A 9,003-nucleotide genomic window follows, 5' to 3' on the forward strand; every position below is an offset into this window, starting at 1 on the left:
TTCTTTCGCAACCCCCCAAAATGTATGTCGTGAACTGCATCTATTCTCGGCAAATGTGCCCCCCCTCCCCTCCCGTAAAAAGCGACCACTATGAGACAGAGTAAAATAGAGGGCTAGGGGTAGGGCCTAGGGGTAGGGTTTGGGTTAGGGTAAGGTTTGGATCTAGGTCTCTTCTTTATTATGTTGTTGGGGTGGTCGCTCGTTACGGAAGGCCTTTCTCCCTTTTATTAATATCTGGTAAATGTGTCGACCCCCCCCCCCCCCCCCTCCCTCCCTTTTATTTGGAACCTCAGAGTACACTAACAACTTGGTTTCGTTCACCCACAGAACAATAACAGGCCTAACGCGAGTAGGTTTACCGGCCCAGGCTATAAATAAAACAGCTCTCTTCGCTGACGCTGCATGTAGCACTGGTTGTCACGGACAGGTCGCAAGCTGTACTGTCTGGTTCACATTGCTAGGTCTCCGGTGTCATCTTTAATCTGGTTCATTTGTCTATCTTCCGATTAAAAAAGTACACGTCTATCTTTAATAGAAGTCGAGGTATTTGCGATTGAAGAAAGTGGGGTCGTCTGTTTTTTCCGGTAAAATTGGTGAGAAAACGCCAGCCAAAAATGAAAATTCTATGAAAATTCTATAAAAATTTCCAAACGGACAGAAAAATGCCAGTTTCTTCGATTTCATTATTTTGACGAGCGCCTGATTTCACCAAGCTGCCTCACATTTTGTTTTTGCTATAGACATTAAGTTACGGTCGTTACAAGCCCCATTGTACGACAAAAAGATCTAGGACTCAACAAGCTTTTCGATTGTTTATAATTATACTTATCACCTGACAGATACACGTAGAATCGGGAGGTCTGTTACATTTAGACGGTGCACACCACGATATAATCCTAAACCTACCTACAACTTATAACCCCAACCTCATCCCCTCAACCCTGAAACTCAAGACTAAAATTACCCTACTACCCTCGTATCTTTAACTCATTCTCTGCCCATTTTTATACCAGCTTTCACCAGTTGTCTCTGTGCATTCCATCGTGAATGATAGGTGTGTATGTTTGAGAAGGATTTTCATATATACTCTTTTCCAAAAGAAATGCACATTTTCTGATTTTTTGAATTTGGACCCTATCACTTCAGGTGGGGCTTGAAGCACCAGGTGTGTATTATGTGCATTAAAATACAGGTTTCCTAATTCAGAAATGCTTCTTCTTTTTAGATGTAAAATTTTGTCCCTGTGTCTGCAATGGTTTATTTTTTATTTAACACAATTCTTTATGTCAAGTTTCTTTTGGAAATGAGTATATATGTAAAATGAAGTAATAAGTATGCAGTGTCATACATTTTTTGAAAGAATAAAATGTTGCATTGAAATGTGTAAAAAAATATTTGGGCAAAGAACATAATAGATATTTTCCAGAGATCACATCCATCACAGGGAAGCTAATAAAAAGACAGACTAAATTTCCTACTTAGAAAAAAAATAATGAAATTCATATTTCAAAAAACATTCCTGCGCTCATAAAATGAATGTTACATTCAATTCCCTGCAAAAAGTGATGATTTTCTGATCAATTTTGTAACATCACTGTGACAATACCAAAAGTTGTAATGAATCAGAATTTGCCCAAGTTGCACTTGCATGTCCAAGTCTAGATTTAGATTTAGATTTCGACCTGTGTCATTACCCTCTTGATTTTCACTTCTCTTGGCTTTCTGTCCCTTTCATTTCCCATCATATCCACTCCCTCCCTTATCTTCAACTATCCTCTTCGCTGTCACTGTAGATTTACATCTACGAATTATGTCTTTTTTTCACACCTCTCACTTTCGATTCAATCACCACCCGAATCGGTATCTAAAGCTAGGGATTCTAGGTCATTGTCATCTCTGTCCTCAAGTTTACTAAACAAAAATCCCCAGGTCTGTTTGGCAAGTTATAGGCCTATGGGGTCATTTGCTACCAGACCCAGAAAGCATAGCTATAACTAGAAATTGGTGGGATCATCTTTCACGTTTTGATTTAAAAAACACACCACACATAATACTCCAACAATTTCAACTTTCCACCCACTTACGTTGACACTATATTTCGTTGCAGCAAGTTTCTACTTTGGAGATTTGTTTATATCAAAACTTAAAATTATGGATCAAGAATTTATGAACTAAATAAAGTTTGAGTATAGCCTGTGCCGATGTATCAGTAAAGAGCGAAAATGGTGCGGTCGGCATTATGGGTAATGGGCAGAGAATGAGTTAACTCTAACCGTAAGCCTAACATCAACCCTAACATGAAATGCTGGCGTTTTTTACATCCCAATAAACAATTCCACCATTTACGAGACGGGCTCTCGACCCTGCCTGGGAGGGATACAACATCCCAACACAAAGACTAATACTAATACATCACAAAGACTAATACTAATACATCACAAAGACTAATACTAATACATCACAAAGACTAATACTAATACATCACAAAGACTAATACTAATACATACTCTAGAAAACTTTTCTCCTCCCTCAGGAGTCATCCTCCGGTCTCCTGCGTGCCACAGCGAAACACCTAACCGCTACACCACAGACGCCAGTTCTCCTATCTCAAGCCACTGAAACTACTGTACATCATCATGAGCTACAATACCTCAAAACTGAAAACAAGTTTGTAGTAAATGAGTATGGAGAGAAGAAGGAGGGTTAGTCATGCTGTTAGTTCATAGTAATGAGAGGTATGGGGATAAAGATCATACTGACAGTGAAACTCATGATTTTGATCTCATTTGGGTAAACAGTAGGTATGGTATTGTGTGGGATTAAAGCTTTGTTTGTTTGAGTAGATGTTTTACGGCACTATCGACACAATTTTGGTCATTTAGGGATTAAAGCTCATAATTTCAACATTTACCTGGAGGGCCAAAAAATGATCATCTAAAACAAGCATGAGTCATGGTTGGAACGCTTGGAAAACTTCCCCAAACATGTGAATTGAGACGTCCTTCGAAAAAAAAAATTAAATTAAAAAAAAAATAATAAAAAAAAATAAAAAAATATATATATGTCATTTACTTTTTACCTAAGTCATGGTCTCATTATGTCACACTTTGTCCACATTCTTCAAATGACTGCTAGGTTATTACAGTTTTCCTCTGCCTTCTGTCTCTTTCTCTCATGTACAATGGTGCTCTCAGTTACTTGTGTATTCTCAGACATACATCAGACTACACCCCCCCCCCCCCCAATAGACCCACCTCTACGTGGTGAGGGGGTGGGGGTGGGGGGATTAGTACTCTTCGAATAGGAAAAGAAAAAGAGGAAGCTAACGGGTGACGGGGTAACCCCGAAAAGAGACACGTGTTACTTCACTATATATCTTACTCTTCCTATTTATTGTTTTACTATTTTATTTTAATGCATTTTATAAATATTATTATCATTATTATTATCCCTTTTCTTTTCCCCTCTCTCCATGGACAACCTTTCTGTGACCTGGAGTTGGGACGGGTATTGGTGGGGTGGGAAGCAGAGGTTCATTGTCAGCACTGTACTGGATGTGACTTTACGTAGGGAATACCCAGCTACATACATGTAGTAAGCATGCACTTATCGGAGAGCCCTGTGACTGCGGAGAAGGTGCAGAGACCATTTGCTTCTTGCTTGCTGACAACATTAACCCTCTGGGACCTGCCATGCCTCCCCCTGCCCCCATCTCTGGGACCTGCCATGCCTTCCCCTGCCCCCATCTCTGGGACCTGCCATGCCTTCCCCTGCCCCCATCTCTGGGGATGAGAGGACTTGGTTGCTCTGGGAAGTGAGAGGAAAATCCAACTTTCAATAGTTAATATTATTACTATTATTATTATTATCACTATTATTATCACTATTATTATTATTATTATTATTATTATTATTATTATTAATATTATTATTATTATATTTTGTGTTTCAGCAGCACACAGCAACTATGCTCTTAATAGCGTCTTTCTCTTCTTTATCTCCTCAAACAACTTCTCAATATAATACAACAGACACCAACACACTCATTCATTTTTCTTACAATCTCTCTGTGATATGTTTTGTTTGTGGCCTTGCACCTACAGCCACTGCTTTATCTCCTACCCCGGGACCGAGGGAAAATCACAGAACAACCAATTTCACTTCGTTGATTGTCTCGGCCTTTACTTGGAGTGAGAAGCAATTCCTTTAGTCTTTGTTGGAAGCCATCTTTTCCTCGGTTTGTCTTCTATCGTACCGGTACGCCTTCAGTAGAACTGGTGAAGTGGATGCGTGCGTATGCCTGAGCATCAACGACCGCAATTCAATGAATCAGGAATCACACATGGCACGCATTACAGGCGTCCTGAGCGTCTAGGCTATGGCCCAGGACTTTAGATTTTGGAGTGGCTCACGTAACGCGTCTCTCCGCACCATCTCTCTGTCTCTGCCGCCTGCCCCACCCCACTCATCACTGGACTGGCCAATCTGCCGACCTCACTCATCACTGGACTGGCCAATCACAACGCCGCCTGCCCCATCCCACTCATCACTGGACTGGCCAATCACAACACCGCCTGCCCCACCTCACTCATCACTGGACTGGCCAATCACAACGCCGCCTGCCCCACCTCACTCATCACTGGACTGGCCAATCACAACGCCGCCTGCCCCACCTCACTCATCACTGGAATGGCCAATCACAACGCCGCCTGCCCCACCTCACTCATCACTGGACTGGCCAATCACAACGCCGCCTGCCCCACCTCACTCATCACTGGAATGGCCAATCACAACGCCGCCTGCCCCACCTCACTCATCACTGGACTGGCCAATCACAACGCCGCCTGCCCCACCTCACTCATCACTGGACTGGCCAATCACAATGCCGCCTGCCCCACCTCACTCATCACTGGACTGGCCAATCACAACGCCGCCTGCCCCACCTCACTCATCACTGGACTGGCCAATCACAACGCCCCTGCGCTGACTGTCTGTTTGGAGCCGGCCTACATCCCCCCCCCCCCCTCGCCTTGCTGGACCGACAGCCGCAAAATACGGCTCGAGTGGCTCGCTATCTATTCCAATTCAGTAATGAAAAGACAAGAAATTCTCGGCCGATCCACGTTTTCGAAATAATAGAATAGACTTCCTGTTGGCGGATATAAAACAAAGATAGCACTGACAGACGATTTTTCATTTCATCGCTTTTTTCTGTCCCCTTGGAAACGTAAAAATGAAAAAAAAAGTTCTCCCCTGACTTCAGTATATGTCTCATGGTATCTCATATTGACACTTCTATAGTATCTACACATACAGTGGAACCTGTGTAAGACGGTCAGTATATTATGTCTCATATTGACACTTCTATACTATCTACACATACAGTGGAACCTGTGTAAGACGGAACCGCAGGGGAGCCAGAAAAACATTCCGTCTTAGACAGGGCAATTTAGGGGGAGATGGAGGTTGGGGGTGGGGGGGGGGGGATCAAAGGCCCAGCCGGTGGGACCAAGGATCGCTTGTCCGATCGGCAAGCAGTGGTCAAAACTTCACACCTCTCAATTGCTATCCTGTTTGATAATGACATGCGCCAGTCTTACTTATATTTACCACCAGTGCTTGCCTTTCACAGGACCACTGTTTGACCTCTCCTTTGATTCCACCCTTAGCCCCACCCACCAATGCCACCCCTCACTGCCATCATGTAACAACGATTCGAGGAACTTTTTTCTCAGCGGGCCTTACGATCAGGGCGGCAGGCATTGGTCAATCTAATTTCACACCTCTGGCTTCTGGCTACCCATGACAGTTTCCGTAGTGGCGCGCTACTCGAGCACTCTCACGGGCAGTCGTGAGATTTCACACCCACACTCCACTGACCAACTGCATCGCTCAGGGCTCACATGATGGGGTAACATCTACCCCCAAATAGCACCCCCACTCCTCTTCCTCGGACAGCGGCATGGCCATAGCGTTAAGTTTAGAGCCGGCGGAACCAAACTTGCGAGTTTTGTTTCAAATCAAGATTGAGCGGGTAAAGCATTTTCCGTCTTAGACTTAGACTTAGACAGGTGAAACGCTCTCCGTTTTCTACAGGTAATTAAAGAGGAATATATCAAGGGGGGAGCGGGGAGATTCCGCTAAGACAGGTGTCCGTTTTCTACAGGTTTCCGTTAAGGCAGGTTCGACTGTACATAACTTTCAGCATTTCTTTTCATGACTTGAGGCTACTTACATGGGAAGTGTGAATGATGCTGCTGTTGTACTTTTTTAGTTATGACCTTTCAAAGCTGGAAAATTGTTGATTTCATACACACCTTTGATATTGCATAATTAGTTTTAAAAACCACAATCTAATATAATTGGAATAAATCTTCAATATTGTACGACCATCTGACAGATTACTGTTTTCCCTTCCGTTTGACGGGCCATAAGATGTGGTTTGTGTGTGTTTAGTTGGATGTTTTGACATTTTCCTGTGGTGGGATATGGTGTAAAAACAGGTCAGGGAAAAACCCTGAGCCAGTGGGGGATTTTTTTGGCCTGGTAGGAAAAGAGTTAAGCTTTAATAATTGTACGATAGTTCCACATTGTACTTTTTAACCCCATATCTCTCATTCTCTAAATGTTTTCGCACTACCTGGTCTGACGCTGCCGCTTCCACAACTGAGATGTTCCCTCCTCAACTTTGCTGTTGGCTCGCCAGCTCTTTCTGCTCATGTGATTTCAGCAGGATCGACAGAAGGAAACGTTGGACGTCCTCTTCAAGGTACCAGCCCCAACTGAAACAACCACATGATAATAAGAAAAACTAAACAAAACATTCACTTATATCTGACCCTGCAGGTTTCCCCGGAGTACTGGACAAGAAAAGAAAGAAAAGGGAGACGGGGTCCAAGAACTACCATTGAGCAGTGCAGCCTTGACCTAATCATGGTGTATGTGAAATCAACAATCGTAGTCACACTGGGCAGTGCAGCCTTGACCTAATCATGGTGTATGTGAAATCAACAATCGTAGTCACACTGGGAAGTGCAGCCTTGACCTAATCATGGTGTATGTGAAAGTAACAATCGTAGTCACACTGGGAAGTGCAGCCTTGACCTTCGTAGTCACACTGGGCAGTACAGCCTTGACCTTCGTAGTCACACTGGGCAGTGCAGCCTTGACCTTCGTAATCACACTGGGCAGTGCTTTCCTGTAGGCCGAGCCCATTTGGCATTGATTGAACCATACCCCCAAAAAATTGGGCAATGCTTCAGCTGCCAGCCTACTTTATTTTTTTTTTCTTTATTGAACCTCACAAAAAATGCCATTTTTTGGTCCCAAAGTTGCCATTATTATTCCAGCGTTGAACTCTCTGTGACGACGTAAATAGCAGTATGTAGAACCAGTCTCAGTTGTAAGATTATTATTCCAGCGTTGAACTCTCTGTGACGACGTAAATAGCAGTATGTAGAACCAGTCTACTCTCTGTGACGACGTAAATAGCAGTATGTAGAACCAGTCTACTCTCTGTGATGACGTATATAGCAATATGTAGAACCAGTCTCAGTTGTAAGATTATTATTCCAGCGTTGAACTCTCTGTGACGACGTATATAGCAATATGTAGAACCAGTCTCAGCTGTAAGATTATTATTCCAGCGTTGAACTCTCTGTGACGACGTATATAGCAGTATGTAGAACCAGTCTCAGCTGTAAGAACAATGTGACATAGATATGAGGGAAATAAAAAATATTCACATATATCTGACACTACAAAGTTTCGTGGGAGTAGCCTTCTAATAAACACAAAATACGCTGAACAACACAAAACACGCTGAACTATTTTGAAAAGGTTATTATTATTGTGAAAGCATTCTGTGAGCCTATGATTTTCAAAATGCACTCTAAATTACTATTTTGAGACATTGATCCACAATTGTGCCTCATAATTATAATAGATGAACCTGTCCGAAATGTTCGTCTTTCTGAGTTTCTGTAACTCTTTGCTAAGGTATTCCCGGGGTAACAGGATAAGAAACAACTCAGATTTGGTGTCTAAGGATCGACCAAATGCTGGGAAAGTTCTCCTGCTTTTTGCTTGACTTGCACTTGAACATTACATTTACACGTCGGTTTTTGGTCAGCCTGTTCTGACGCTGCCGCTTCCACACAGCAGCCTTCCTAACTTTCCTTTAGTCTCTTCTGCTCGTTCTAGTGATTCTGGAACACAAAGTTGGATATCCTCTTCAAGGTTAGCCTCAATTGCAACATAGTCTACACTACATTGATTTATTACCTTAATAAAATATCCACCTTTCTAATCCCCCAGTTTCCAGGGAGTTCGAGATCTTGGAAAGAAAAGTAAGACCAAAAAAAAAAAAAAGGTCCAAGAACACAACGGTATAGATTGAGTAGAGCACAGCAGCCCTCCTTTTTCGTGGAGTATTTGAAGTCAACAACAACAGTCACATGAATGTTCGCGGTCTATAGACTGGGTCACTTCACACAATAATATACTGAACTGAAAGAATACATTTATGTCAAAGCATTATAGTGTGAAACAATCACAATTTCAAGCTACACCTTCTGAATTGATGAACATCTTTTTGATCTTTTCAATAGACTCATATAGACAACAAAACTGTCAAAAGTGATTTTCCTGCTAAATATTCTCCATGAACACTACAGGATTTAGAGCACAGAAATGCATAATTCTACAGTAGGTGCAGATGTGACTTCATTAACTAATAACATTTAAAATAGTATAATTTTTTCTGTCCTCCCTTTCATGTTCATTTTCATGGCTATGTACATATTTTTAAAAATCTTCAATAGGCCTTTACAGTAAGCTCCTTGTGCAGAACACACCTTACATTGACCACAACTTAACCCGCAAATCAATGGGGGGTTCTCAAGAAAATATCAAACCTAACAGCAAAACAGCAAAATATGATGGTAAAAACAAGGGACATACCCTGTGATTTCAGCAGGATCGACAGAAGGAAACGTTGGACGT

The 9,003-nt window shown here is 42.3% G+C and overlaps 1 long non-coding RNA gene across 2 annotated transcripts in view; it reads left to right on the forward strand.

Annotated features, from left to right (window-relative positions):
- LOC106012704 overlaps positions 1–2,664 on the forward strand; it is an 8,598-nt gene extending 5,934 nt beyond the window's left edge. For both annotated transcript variants that reach the window (XR_004858940.1, XR_001185125.2), the window contains exon 2: positions 2,534–2,664. This is a non-coding gene — a long non-coding RNA (uncharacterized LOC106012704). The remainder of the gene's footprint in view (positions 1–2,533) is intronic.
- The last annotated feature ends 6,339 nt before the right edge of the window (positions 2,665–9,003 follow it).

This window comes from Aplysia californica, unplaced genomic scaffold (assembly GCF_000002075.1).
Source record: "Aplysia californica isolate F4 #8 unplaced genomic scaffold, AplCal3.0 scaffold00468, whole genome shotgun sequence".
In the NCBI taxonomy this organism is placed as follows: Eukaryota; Metazoa; Mollusca; class Gastropoda; order Aplysiida; family Aplysiidae; genus Aplysia; species Aplysia californica.